The sequence below is a fragment of the Protopterus annectens genome, chromosome 5.part0 (genome assembly GCF_019279795.1).
Source record: "Protopterus annectens isolate FY-2018-M chromosome 5.part0, PAN1.0, whole genome shotgun sequence".
In the NCBI taxonomy this organism is placed as follows: domain Eukaryota; kingdom Metazoa; phylum Chordata; order Ceratodontiformes; family Protopteridae; genus Protopterus; species Protopterus annectens.
The window spans coordinates 1194896749-1194911209 of NC_056735.1; the positions used below are offsets into that span (position 1 = coordinate 1194896749).

Sequence of the window (14461 nt, forward strand, 5' to 3'; positions counted from 1 at the left end):
TTTCACCAAGGTGGTTTATTTTTGATGATTTCATTTTGCTTTTTTCTAAGCAGGAAGGGAACAGCTGCCTGTATACAGTGGTTGAAGTGGTGGTAGAATGCCTGGGTGAAGGATTCAGCCTAGGCAGATGAATTATCTTGGTTTGCAGGGAATAGATTTTGCCAGTGTATCACTCAATAGTAGATAGTTTGCTTTAGAATAGTTTTTGAACATTCTAGGGTTTGAAGAGGACCCTCCCTGTTTCAGGATAATTTCAAAAGATACCTCTTTATGGTCTGACCTTACTAGAGAGGATGATGTACAAGGGGGCTGCTGATGTACAAGGGGGCTGCACCATATCACCATATGTGTGAGGATCAAGTTGAGGATGTTGTTTCCCCTTGTGGGAGTTTTAACTAGTTGTTCCAGCACATTCGTGTTAACGAAGTCCAGAAATTTCTGGGTCTGCCTGTTCGAGTAGATGTATGTTTCCCAGTTTATTGATGGACAGACTTAGCATGTTAGGTCCTGTGCTTAACGACTGCAGTTTGTTTAGGTATCTTGTGTGGCTGCCCTTGGTCATGGAGGGGGGATCTATAGCTAGAGGTGAAATGATAAGGAAGTTTGCGTATGGTGGATTGAATATGGAGAATTTCTAGCTCATCATGCTGCTTTACTAGTTTGGAGGTGTACTTATTTTTGATAAAGGATGAGACACCTCCACCTTGTTTCTCTTCCTGAGTGGTACCTGATCTAAATGCGTGGAAGGCATTATAACCTTGCACTGTTGGGGTGCTTCCAGCTGCTGTAAACCATGTTTCAGATGTCCATGGCTTCCAGGATGAGGAGGGCTTGGAGGGAGTGGAATTTCGTCAGACTTCTGGCATTTAGCAGTAGTACCTTGGTGGTTTGAGTAGATTTGGTTATGTAGGTATGTTTAGTAGGTTGATGTAGCCAAATCTACCCCCACAGTGCCTTTTTTTAGGCAATGTAGGGAAGTTTAGTAGGTTGACATTATCTACCCCCCACAGTGCCTTTTTTAGACAAAGTTTTTGCCAATATTTGAAAGCCTGGGAGGAAGTGCAGCCCGTCTCTGGCAAAGCACCACTGCATGCTTACCCTGTCCTCCCAAATTGACAGATATTGTACCCCTTTAGAATGACACAAGTGACTATGCCAATTGTTAGCCAATCATTTTCTGCTGGTATTGTGAAATCATCCTTGGTGAGGGTAAAATACTGCTCAGTGCTAGACTCGTATCTTCTTGAGCCACATAATTTGAGACCTCTACCATGTCTGTCTGTGTAGTCCAGGGAGGTACGTTTCAGATAATTTACACCAACATATACTGTGACTAAGTCATACATGTACCCATTGTGTAATGACCTGAGTGCTTGGGTGACTTCGCAAATCTTGGCACCTGATAAGCAGCAAACCAGTACTCTCTCCTTGGGCAACATTGGTGAGCAATCCAGATTCCTGTTCAGAGTTGGGTCATGGGTATGATGGTTACAGACCTTATATCTGCATCAGTTTGCCAGTATCCCTATTACAGGAGGATTTTCTCCACCTCTCTGTGTTCTTGCTAGAGAACTCTGCTGTACCATAGTTGACTTTATCAGTGGGATTTACCTAGTTAACTAGGTGCTGATGTTTTTGCTCTGTCCAGCCTTGAATTAAGCATGTTGTATATGTCAGTCCTAAGGGCCTTACTGAGACTGTGTGTCACAAAAGACATGAAAATGGAGCAATTTTGTACACCTGGTTACTTGTTAAATTTATTTTAGTTGGAGTATTAAAGGGTTTTTCTGCCCACTTCTGTTTTGTTTTCTCTTCCAGCCATATATGATGTTATGTAGTCCAATTTCGCCTTCATTCTTACCCCTGGGTTCGGAGCCGAACCTCTGCTCCGACTCGGCCATACTCTAGCTCAAAGTCTTCAGTTGGCTCATGGCTTAGAGGTATCCCATCATGCAACAGCCTCATTCCCCAGGTCTCGTTTGCTGCTCGTTACGCTCAGACGTGGTCTCACTTTTGGCCGTGGCTAAGTATACTTTTTTCTAAATTTTTGGCTATTTGTTCATCATAAAAAGCTCTTTTCATAGCTACTGTGTGTGTCTCTCTTGCTGGATGTGTGGCCTTTTTGTTGGCCATTTTTTGGTATCCCGTTCACTCCCTTTCTTTCCACGGGCTAAGCCCATTTCAGTTAGAGGACCTAGTCCTCCCCATTGTTTCCATGTGCTCTTTTTGTTTTGTGCTTCCTGTTACTTGTTAGCTTATTTAGTGTTTTGTCATCTGGTAGTGGTGTTATCCTGCCTTTGTTTCCCCCAGGCTAGGCCCGTTTAAATTAGAGGACCTAGTCCTCCCTGTAGTTTTTGTTCCCATCTGTTACTAGGCCGTTTTTAGTTAGAGGCTCTAGTTTCCTGTGCAGGGTTTAGTTATGTCTTTTGTGTGTACATGTTGTTTTGCAGCTTGTCCCTGTGTGTGTACTCCTTTATACAGCATGTCTAAGGATACTAAGGAACACAGGCCTTCCGGCTTTAAAAAGTGTGTTGAATGCAACGATAAAATGTCTTTGACTGATGGGCACTCCGTGTGCGTGTACTGCTTGGGGGGCTATTCACCTTCAAGAGTCCTGCTTGTTTTGTCATTCCTTCAGTCCCCATGTGCTACAGGAGAGGAAGAACAAGCTCATTCTGAAAGGACTGCTTAAACACTCCTTCGAGGAAGACTTGGCTAAGTCTTCCAGTGCCATATCCTCTCCAGCTAAAAAGGACAAAAAAGCTGCTAAGAAGCACACTCCGGCTCAGTCTGTTTCTTCGGAGCTGCCAGAGAAAGTTGCTTGAACAGCTTCTCCTTCTTCGGCTCCATTGGCTTCGGTGCCGACAGAAGGTAATGTATTGACCAAGTCTGTATCGGCTCCCAGCCTTTTGGATCCAGTCATGGATATTTTGGTTTGGAGCCGGTCTCCAGTTGTTCGACCGGATTCTCCTTCACGTCAGTCTCCCTCTTTAGGGAGATCCAGATCTCCAAATATATCCTCCAGGTCCCCGAGGTCCCTTTCCAATGAGGATGTTAATAGAGTGGTGAAGAAACTGCTTCAGTCATCGGTGCTGGCCAAATTGATTTTGGCTCTGACCCAGTCGGCTCCGGAGATCATGGCCCCTTCATCGTTTGTTGTTCCTCATCCGAGCCTTTCTCGGCCCTTGAAGCCAGATTTGTTGGTTCCATCGGGTGGCGTTAGGTCGGTTCCAGTAGCTTCGCCTGGCCTCTCGGTTCTGATTTCCGCTCTGACCCCGTTGGTTCCACTCACGGGGTCAAGGGTCCACAGTTCCCCGGTCGGACCAGAGCCTTCCTCTCGGTGCTTCGGCTCAGGTGAGCTTGGACCCGACATCTGCTTTGGACCTCATCTCCTCTGCGCCGAGGGCTACTACCGTATCCTCTACGGTTAGTCAGCCTTTGGAGCCAGGGGGGATCAGCCTTTAAGGTTATGAGGAGCGTGCTGGCCAGGTCATCAGCTGGATCCTACAGCACTGACACTCTGCCCCCTCCGGCACTGGTGTCAGTTTCAGATCACCCTCTATCCCTAGACAGCGGAGACCAAAGGCCTCAGGATACCTCCATGAGTGGTCCACAACTTTCTGACTTCTCCCCAGAGTTTTTGCTGGAGGAGCCCGTCACAAAGAGATTGTGTAAGAGGAAACACATAGACTCCCCGGATGAGTCTCTCATGTTGGACACTGACCTCGAGGAGTCAGAGGGGTCCCCCAAGTCGTCTTCTGAAGATCTCTCTTTTTTAGATATCCTTGAGATCTTGAATCAGAGAAGCGGCTGGCCCTCCAAATCCCTTTCTGATGAGGAGTCAGTCTTCCTGAAGGCTTTCGGGTCTCAACCTTCCACCTCTTGGGTTTCTCCCCCTTTTGATGAGCTACTAGATCTCCTCTGTCAAAAGGTGTGGGAAACTCCTGACACTGTGGAACCGGTCCCTAGGAGACCCGATAAGTTTTTGTCTGCTCTCTCAGACAAGGAATATCTGACAAAAGGCGTTCCAGTAGATGCCATGGTGGTGACAGCAGCCACCAAGAAGGAACTTGCTGAAATTTCGTCTACCATCCATCCGCCTAACAAGGAGTCCCCGGGCCATGGACAGGTATGGGAAGCATGTGTTTACCTCAGCGGCCTTTACTCTGCGGTCGCTGAACTACCTGATGCATTTTACAAGGCTCCAGAGAGATCTCTTAAAAGAGCTAGGAGATTCTACAGGGTAACATTTTTGATGCCGTGGCACAGAAGGTCAGTGCACAGATGTCTACCCTAAATTCCCTTACCATCTCCTCCATGAGGCTGATCTCATACGCAGCCAATGGAGCGAGCAGTGTAGTGGGTTCCGGAGTTGCTCTTAGGAGACACTCCTGGGTGCGCCTGTGTAATTTCATGGAGGCCTTCAAGTCTACGTTCACCAATGCCCCATTTGATGGTTCATCGTTATTCGCAACCAAGGTGAAGGACACTCTCACTAGGTGCAAGCAGGAAGGAAAAACCCAGTCTGCCGTAGGAGTCCATTTTTCCGTGCCTTCTAGACCTTACCCCAAGGGCCAGAAGGGTGGGAAAATGTGGGTCAGGAAGTTGCAGAGGTTTTTTCAGGATGCACAGAGTGATTCCCCCTCCAGTGGCAGGGGAGGGGGTAGAAATTCAGGTAGACACTGTCCTAGAGGCAGAGGAGGCCTGCGTAACCAGGGGGGGGGGACCATGATTCCTATCGTGGTTCTCCCTACCAGCGCTCCTGAAAGGAGGCCCGACTGTGCATCTCTAGAGCCGGTCGGGGGTCTCATTTCTTTATTCCCAGAAGCCTGGCAAGACGTCACCTAAGACGAGTAGGTATTAAAGATAATTTAACAAAGACAAACCAGTACTGGATGAAGTGTCTCTTGAGAAGTCCTATTTGTATCCAAAAACACAAAAGAGGCACACCACGATGATTCTTCAGGCTTTAATGGAGAATTAAAAACATCAAACGAACAGCTGTAGGAAGGAGTAAGCGCTTTCATGTTTTAACAACGCTTCTTCAGACTTAAAATACATCTAAAAAAATGTGTTCTTATATACTCATAGTTAATTGAATAATTAAAGCAATTAGAATAATTAAAACTCTATCACAGTCATCCCTTGTTAAAGGTGTATTGCTATGTTAGTAGCTTATATAAAAGACTATATCTTGTGGCTGTATATATAGTAAATGCAAAATACCTTATACAAGACACATCTACTAAAATTAAGAATAGAACAATTTAAAATAATAATAATTAGCAGTATTAATATAAAATAGCCTACAACTTATAAGAACAAGCTAAAAAATGGTGTCACATGTCTAACACTATCCTATGTGGCATAGCTAAATCAATAACTAGAATAGTGTATAAAGATAATAATAACAAAATTATTAAACATACATATATATATATATGTGTGGAAAATATACATATATATATAAAATACATATATATAAAAATGTATATGTTCGTACATACTTACACTGAATGTTTGGCTAAGTATACATGTACAGAAATAGTGTATGCAAGTTATATTAACTTGTTTACTGTACATGTATGGATATTAATGACTATAAGGTCTCCCTTTTAGAAAAGGTTTAAGTGATATACACTATTCTAGTTATTGATTTAGCTATGCCACATAGGATAGTGTTATACATGTGACACCATTTTTTAGCTTGTTCTTATAAGTTGTAGGCTATTTTATATTAGTACTGCTAATTATTATTTTAAATTGTTCTATTCTTAATTTTAGTAGATGTGTCTTGTATAAGGTATTTTGCATTTACTATATATACAGCCACAAGATATAGTCTTTTATATAAGCTACTAACATAGCAATACACCTTTAACAAGGGATGACTGTGATAGAGTTTTAATTATTCTAATTGCTTTAATTATTCAATTAACTATGAGTATATAAGAACACATTTTTTTAGATGTATTTTAAGTCTGAAGAAGCGTTGTTAAAACGTGAAAGCGCTTACTCCTTCCTACAGCTGTTCGTTTGATGTTTTTAATTCTCCATTAAAGCCTGAAGAATCATCGTGGTGTGCCTCTTTTGTGTTTTTGGAGACAAATAGGACTTTTCTCAAGAGACACTTCATCCAGTACTGGTTTGTCTTTGTTGCATTACTGTTGTGTTCTTTCTGGTACTGGAACACGGTTCTTAAATCAATTTTTATTATGGAATCTGGAACTGGTGATGATATTTTAAATGAACTTTTTACTATGAACAATAATCCGTTGCTAAAATTATCCCTTAAAGATTTAGCAACAGATGGAAGTAAAACTGTTAACACAGCATCAAACATGGAAATCCTGCAATTAACGAGAAGAATAGAAAATAACTTTCACAAATTAAAAAACATACAATGGCAGAGGCAGCATATGGAGGCGTGCCTCAGCTTCAAGATAGTCCCAAGGGGACTAAGAATTCTTAAGATGCCGACTTTTGGCACAACATACCCTGACTTGTTAGGGAAATGGCAAAAACTTAACCTGGAAACCAGCTATGGGTATATCAGGTTATTAATAGAACAATATCAACTGATAGAGAAGAATCTAATGGAAGATATTAGTGAGATGGAAAAGAAGTTAAGAATCCTACTCGACTCAGATGGGATAGAAAATTTCCTTAAAGATCTGACTACCTCTGTGAAAATGCTTGATAATAAATTAAAATCTGATAAGAAGAAAAAACTGGAGAGAGACTAACGATTTCAGGAGAGGCCAGATATTCTCTTGGCCGAGAGAGAACATTTGGAAGAACAATAATGTTACATTCAAAGGAGCCACGGGCAGTGACTTAATCACTAATGAAAAACCGGCGAAAAGAAAGGAAGTCATAAATATTCATGAGAATGGAGAGAGAGACACACCTATTATGCTGACGTCATCTGGAAACGTTACCAACTGTTCTACTAGTTTGAATGCCATTCCTAAACCGAGAGTGGTTACTACTTACGCTACAGTAAATACTGGGAAGAATATAATTAATGAGATTGACACTAATTCTTTTTTGCATGAAAAAACAACGGAATTGTCAACAGCGGAGATAGAAGCGAATGCTGATGTCTGCCCGAAAATAAGAGATACAAGAGGTACGAACAAAACAACTAATAATGGCTGCATCTCATATGAAGAGGATAGCCTGATAGAGAATGAGGACAATCACTCTTTTCCCTTCCCCATACGGGCTGTAGGGAAACAAGCATGGTCACCATACAACAGAGTGAAGAAAAGGAAGAACTCAGAAGAGAGGCTCGAATTCCAGAAGAAGATTCTGCGTCCCATACAGAAAGACTAACTGTGAATATTTCCAGGTATGAATTAAATGAAAATGAACTTTCCCTACTTGATAAGGGTTTATCTTTCATACCTGCTGCTAGTGCTGACATTGCTGATGTTATTATAGATATTAAAATGTTCGTCAGGAATTTAGGTTTGAAACTACTATTCACAGATAATGATAATGCGAAAGATGCAAATGTATTTAAAAAACCATCAACGTTTATACCACAGTTATGCCCTGCACTTGAGGCTTTTGAGAAAGCTTGTGAAAGGGATTTAATAGCTAGTGATATGACTAATGTTAAACCTGAGTTTTATAATTTGAATCATGCTGAACGTGAAGCATTAAAAAGCCTACAAAATAACACCAATATTGTCATTAGGCAAGCTGATAAAGGGGGCTCAGTAGTAGTATTAGACAGGACATTATATAATATGAAAATGAAAGATTTATTGAAAGAAACGGACACATATCATTGTTTGAATGCTGTGACTTTAGATAAAGTGATTAAAAGTGTTCCTGAGATGTTATATGATTTCTTGTTATGTAATATAATAGATGAAAATCTATACAAGTATTTCTTGGTTGAAAAGCCAGTCATTCCAACCTTCAGAGGTCTACCAAAGATACACAAAAATTTATATGACCCCCCAATGAGACCAATTGTATCGGGTAAGGGCTGGGCCACTGAGCCTATGTCTATTTATCTGGAGAAACAATTCAAACCAATAGTGAATAACAATGAGTCCATAATTAGAGACACAGAGGAGTTTTTATACAGCTATGCTGAATACTTACATTCACATAGTGACTATACCAGTGATTTACTGGTTACATTAGATGTTGTTTCCCTTTTTACATCTATACCAAATCAAGTAGGGATAGAATATGTGAGATTGCTACTACTTGAGAAAAACATTCCTAATAACCAAGTCATACAATGGATGCTTATTCTAGAATTGGTACTTGAGAACAATGTTTTTCTATATGATAATAATTATTATTTACAGAAAAAGGGTGTAGCGATGGGCACACCATGTGCTAATTCATATGCAAACCTTGTGATGGCATACTGGGAAGGAACTTATGTTTTAGGAAATGCACTCTTTAGAGAGAATATTAAGCTGTATAAACGTTTTGTGGATGATGTATTCCTCCTATGGGGTGGTACACCCGAAGAGTTGGATCAGTTTATAGTTTATATAAATGGAACAACTGATTTTCTGAGATTTGAATGTTCTAAATCATTTGATAGGATAGAATTTTTAGATGTTCTCATTAGTAAAGATAAGAACACTGTTAATACGGATTTGTTTAGAAAACCTTGTCGAAAGAATAATCTATTACACTACAACAGTATGCACCCTAGACACCTCTCTATCCCAATATAGTCAGAGGTCAGACATTAAGAGTCTCTAGGCTAGTAACAGATGATGTTCTTCATCTCACATTGCTGCAGTCCTTACACTTGGGTAGTCCGCTGTCCTCGGTCGGCCCGAATATCAAAGTATAAGGCTGACGTCGGTCAGGGCGCATTTGACTGACGTCAGGACGTCAGGGTACAAATGCGCATGACCGGCGTCATATCCTCAGTCTTTTTTGCCGCATGGTCCGATGCAGAAGCAGCATTGCAAGTGCCGGTTGGCGTTCTGAGATTTTTCGATTTAGAAGTTTCAGACCGAGTTCAAAGTTGGCTAAGTACCCCGTTGGGGAATATTTTAGTTTTTTCTTGCCTCAGTCATTTACCGGATGTCAGAAAAAGTCAATAATTGTATTTCTTGTGGGAAACAGATACCGCATAGAGATTACCATACTTTGTGTATTCCTTGCTTAGGGCCTGAGCACGACGTTGTTGGCTGTCGCTCTTGTGCTAGATTTAATAAACGCACTATAAAGAGAAGGTTGGATTGTGCAAGGTTAGTCTTTGGGAAGCGGTGCAACTATAAAATGCCGTCGGATGCTCCGACGCCCGCTTCTTCAAAGAAGCGCAAGGACAAGGCAGTTAAGCCTAGGCTAGAAGAGCCGTCTGTACCGGACGCCGGTTCTTTAGAGGTGTCGGTGGAGCCGGTGGCTCCACCGGAGGTTTCTTTATCTTCCCAGGGTGAGACCTTATTATTGCAAGATGTGGCCTCTCAGGAGACAAGTCAGGCTGAGGGGGCTTCTCAGGTTACTATACTCCCCTCCCTTCCTAAGGTGGCTAGGCCCTCTCCTTCTGTTTCAAAGGCTTCTCCCAGGGGCAGGCCAGGTTTAGCTTCAGTTGGTGTTACCCCTAGCTCTTCAGGTACTGTGCCCAAGAAGCATATGCTTAAAATGGCAGAAGATTTGATTACTTTGATTAGGGTTCTATGCCCCTCCTGATAAGAGACCTAGGGTGGAGCCTGAGCTGGGGGTTTGGAGCAGGCTTCAGATGTTTCAGAGTCTTGCTGAAGACTTGCAGGAGTACTCTCCTTATTCTGATTCTGATGTGGATGATTCTACTCCTTCTGCTACTCCTCCTGAGGATTTTTCTTTTCAGAAACTCTTCATTCCATGAGGGAGCATTTTAAGTGGGAAGGTCAGGACTTCTCTGATTCCAGGAAAAGGCTTAGGGAATTTCTGTTTTACCCCAGCATAGGCCTTTGGCTATACCTCCTGTTTTGGATGTGGTGGAAGATGTTTTTACAGAGGCTTCTCTTAATCCTGATTCTTTGCCTCCTGCGCCTGTTAAGCCGGATAGGTATTACAGGGTGCCTGAAGCTCATAAGTATCTTTTTAAGAGTCCTAGGGCAGACCCAGAAACTGTTAGCCAGGGGCCTAAAGGTGTTAAGGCTTCTGTTGTTAAAAATCCGGTTCCTGCAGACAAGGAGGCTAGGGCCTTGGATAGATGGGGAAAGAAAATCTATACTTCTTCTACTCTTGCTATGAGGGCTCTGAATTGCCAGTTTCACATGTTGAAATACCAAAACTATCTCCTTTCACAATTAAGTCTAAGGTTGATGCTCTGGCAGTAGGTATTGATTGTAAAGAGTTGCAAGATTTAGTGCATGTTTCTGAACAGGTGGGTAAGCATTCTTTGCAATGTGGTTTTGATGCTGTACAGGCCTCGTCTAGGGTGGCTGCCACTGGGTCAGTTCTTCGCAGGCACGCCTGGCTGAGGGATCAGAATTTATCTGAACATGTTAAAACAAGGATTTTAGATGCTCCTTTACAATCTGACGTGTTGTTTGGTCCTCCTGTTGAGACAGTTTTAAAGAAAATGGAAGACAAGGCTAAGTCTATGCAGACTGTTAAAGATTTTTTGCAAGTCCAGCCTCCAAAGTTTAGTAGAAATTGGCCTACTAAAGGGTGGACGTATCCTTCTTATGATTCCCAGTCTAGGGGTAGATCTAGACGTGGTAAGGACAGAGCTCAGGGCTCTTTCAGGCCTAGATCAGGGAGTTCTCCTGCACAGGCTTCGGGTGAGGGCAGGGGTCAGTCCTTTCTTAAGCAGACCCAATGACCTACCTTTTCAGCTGCCAGAGCCTGCTCGTCTGGCAGCACCTTTGGGAGGAAGGTTGGCACTTTTCAAAGAAAATTGGAGTTTAATTACCCAGTACAGATGGGTATTGGATATCATACACCACGGCTACAGGTTTTATTTCCATACCTTGCCTCCTTTCAAAGGCATGCCAGACGTTCCTCCTCAACAAAGAATAGAGGCTCACAAACAGGTTTCTCTGTTGCTTCAGCTAGGGGCCATACAGCCGGTCCCTCTGCCAGAAGTGGGCCTAGGATTTTATTCTCGCCTGTTCCTAGTACCAAAGAAGGGGAACACATGGAGACCAATTTTGGATTTATCTATCCTCAACACTTATCTAGACATTCCCAAGTTCAAAATGTTGACGTTGCAGCAGCTTTTACCTCTGCTGGGCAAAGATCATTGGATGGTAACTTTGGATCTCAAGGAGGCTTACCTTCATGTTCCTATCAGACTCAGTTGCAGAAAATATCTGCGTTTTCGAGCTGGGACTTCTCACTATCAGTTCTCTGCATTGCCCTTTGGCTTATCTACTGCGCCCAGAGTGTTCACGAAAGTTCTGGCTCCAGTGATAGCTTTCTTCAGACTAAAAGGAATACAGATCTATCCTTATTTGGACGACTGCCTAATTCTGGCTCAAGGAAGGGAAGAGCTTCTTCATCATTTGGAATATGTGATAGCAGTGCTAAGATGCCTAGGGTATTCTGTGAAGCGAAATAAAGTCCAGTCTAGTACCCTCTCAAGACATGTGCTTTCTGGGTGTGAGACTGAATACAGCATCCCAGATGGCCTTTTTAACCCCGGACAAACAAAAGAGTCTATCCCTTTACTTCCATCAACTATCTCATCAGTCCGGGCTGACTGCAAGGACAGTCCTTCAAGCCTTAGGGTTCATGGCATCTTGTATTCTGGTGCTTCCCAATGCCAAACTGCATATGAGGAAGCTACAATGGTATCTCAATAATGTATGGACACAGCACTGCCAGGATCTGGACACTGTCATTCAAATAATACCTTGCATTCAGAAGGAATTTTTGTGGTGTGCTCAGGAATGTCACCTAAACAAGGGACTCTCTGTGACCCGGCCAGAGGCGAGTCAGATTTTAACGACAGATGCCTCAGACAAAGCTTGGGGAGCTCATCTAAATGGAAAGTGGATACAAAACAAGTGGCCTGTCAGACTACAACATCTACATATCAACATGAAGGAGATGTTAGCAGTCCAGTTTGCATTAATAGCTTTCAAGGAATTCCTTCTTCCAGGACAGGTGTTGATTCTAACAGACAACACAACTGTCATGTGGTACATCAACAAGCAAGGGGGAACGATTCTTATCCTCTATGCAGGCAAGCAATGATTTTGTGGGAGACTGCTCTCAGTTTACAGCTCACTCTTCAGGCAAGGTTTCTGCCAGGAGCACAGAACTCCTTAGCAGATGTGTTGAGCAGACGAATTATGGATCCCCACGAGTGGAAATTGGATCCTCATGTATTTCAGAAATTGACAGTGTCATGGGGAACTCCAGACATAGATCTGTTCGCTTCTCCACTAAACCATCAGCTGCCAAAGTTTTGCACAAAAAGGTTTCATCCCACAGCTTGGAGAGTGGATGCTCTTTCCTTCAATTGGAGCAATCTTCATGTGTATGCCTTTCCACCTCTGCCTCTCCTCCCAAAGGTACTTCTGAAGGTCAGACAGGACAAGCCAAGGATGATTTTAATAGCTCCAGATTGGCCTCAACAGCACTGGTACCCATTACTAGGAAGTCTGGTACGGAAGCCTCCATGGCCTTTGCCTTCGATTCCACACCTGTTGTCACAGGAGGACAGCCATTTGCTCAATGTCAAGCTTCATTCTCTGCACCTAACAGCCTGGCATATTCTGTTTTGAACCATAGTGGGCCTTCACTTCCTCAGCAAGTTTTGAATGTTATTTTGGAAGCTAGAAGGCCTAGTACAAGGAAAGTGTACGCGGATAAATGGAAGAGATTTTTATTTTGGAGTGCAGCTAAATATTTTGATGTTTCTGGGCCTAATTTGAGTGTGGCTCTTCAATATCTTACTGAGTTACTGGACAAAGGTTTGTCTTTCTCTTCTATTAAGGTTCATGCTGCAGCAATTTCGGCTCACTATGATTGTGACCCACCATTGTTTTCTCATCCTTTGTTCAAGCAGTTTCTTAGAGGGGCAAAGAATATAAGACCCCCACGAAAAGCTCCTACTCCTGCTTGGGATCTCAATTTTGTGTTGGAGAAACTCACTCTACAACCTTTTGAGCCTGCAGCTACTGCTGAGTTGAAATATTTATCATGGAAGACTGCTTTTTTATTGGCCATTACCTCTGCAAGAAGGGTGTCTGAATTGCAGGCCCTTATGGCGGTTGAGCCTTTCTTGATTTTCCATAAGGATAGGGTATCATTACGTACTAATCCTTCCTTTATGCCTAAGGTGGCTTCTAGTGTGGCTTTAAACCAAACTATTCATTTGCCTACTTTTTATGCAAATCCCCAAAATAAAGGGGAAAAGATTTTGCACACTTTAGATGTTCACAGGCAGTTGCGTTATTATCTGGACAGATCTAAAGGGTTCAGGCAGTCTCAGCAATTGTTTGTTTCTTTTGCTTTAAGTTCTCAGGGCAAGCCTGTGTCAAAACAAACTATTTCTAAGTGGATTGGGTTTTGCATTGCTTTCTGTTATTCCCATCATGGCAAGGAGATTCCAGCTGGGATTAGGCCTCATTCCACTAGGGCTACTGCCACTTCAACAGCTTTTTTGAGGGGAGTGGCAACCAAGGATATTTTGGAGGCAGCTACTTGGAGTTCTGTGCATACTTTCTCTAGGCATCATCACCTGCCACTTTACTCTAAGTCCAGGGCTGGTTTTGCCACTGCTGTTTTGCAGGGCATTTTGGCGGCTCCTGCTTCCTTGTAGTTAGCCATCCTCCCTTACCTCTGCTTTGGGATTCTACCCAAGTGTAAGGACTGCAGCAATGTGAGATGAAGAACATAGTACAGTTTTGTACCTACCATAAATGTAGATGTTCGAAGATCCACATTGCTGCAGTCCAATTTACCCTCCTTCCTTTCCCTCTGTAGTTAGAGGTGGTTGTGTGGGTTGGGTTGTACATATTGTGTATATTGTATATATTGTACATATAGTTAGTGCAGGGGTGGTTGGTTGGTTGCTTGCTGTCTTTTGGTTTTGACCTTTATTTTTAGGGTCTTCTGACATCTGGGGCAAGAAAAGACTGAGGATATGACGTCGGTCATGCGCATTTGTACCCTGACGTCCTGACGTCAGTCAAATGCGCCCTGACCGACGTCAGCCTTATACTTTGATATTCGGGCCGACCGAGGACAGCGGACTACCCAAGTGTAAGGACTGCAGCAATGTGGATCTTCGAACATCTGCATTTATGGTAGGTACAAAACTGTACTATATGAGACATCATGAACAATGTGAGACACTAAGAGATGAATTTTTAAATAGAGGATGCAATAAACAAATATTGAACAAAATATTTCAGGATAATTCATTGGAAAGAGAGGGTAGGGGTAGACCATTCCTACATAGGACTGGCAAAGATGGCAATAGTATAAAAAGATTTAAGACAGGAACAGTTAAGAATAGAATAGTGATACC

At 42.6% G+C, this 14461-nt stretch overlaps 1 protein-coding gene across 1 annotated transcript in view; it reads left to right on the forward strand.

The window, feature by feature from the left end:
• Window positions 1-14461, forward strand: part of LOC122802337 (ras GTPase-activating protein 2-like) — a 1675609-nt gene that overhangs the window by 224189 nt on the left and 1436959 nt on the right. The gene's annotated exons all lie outside the window — the stretch shown is intronic.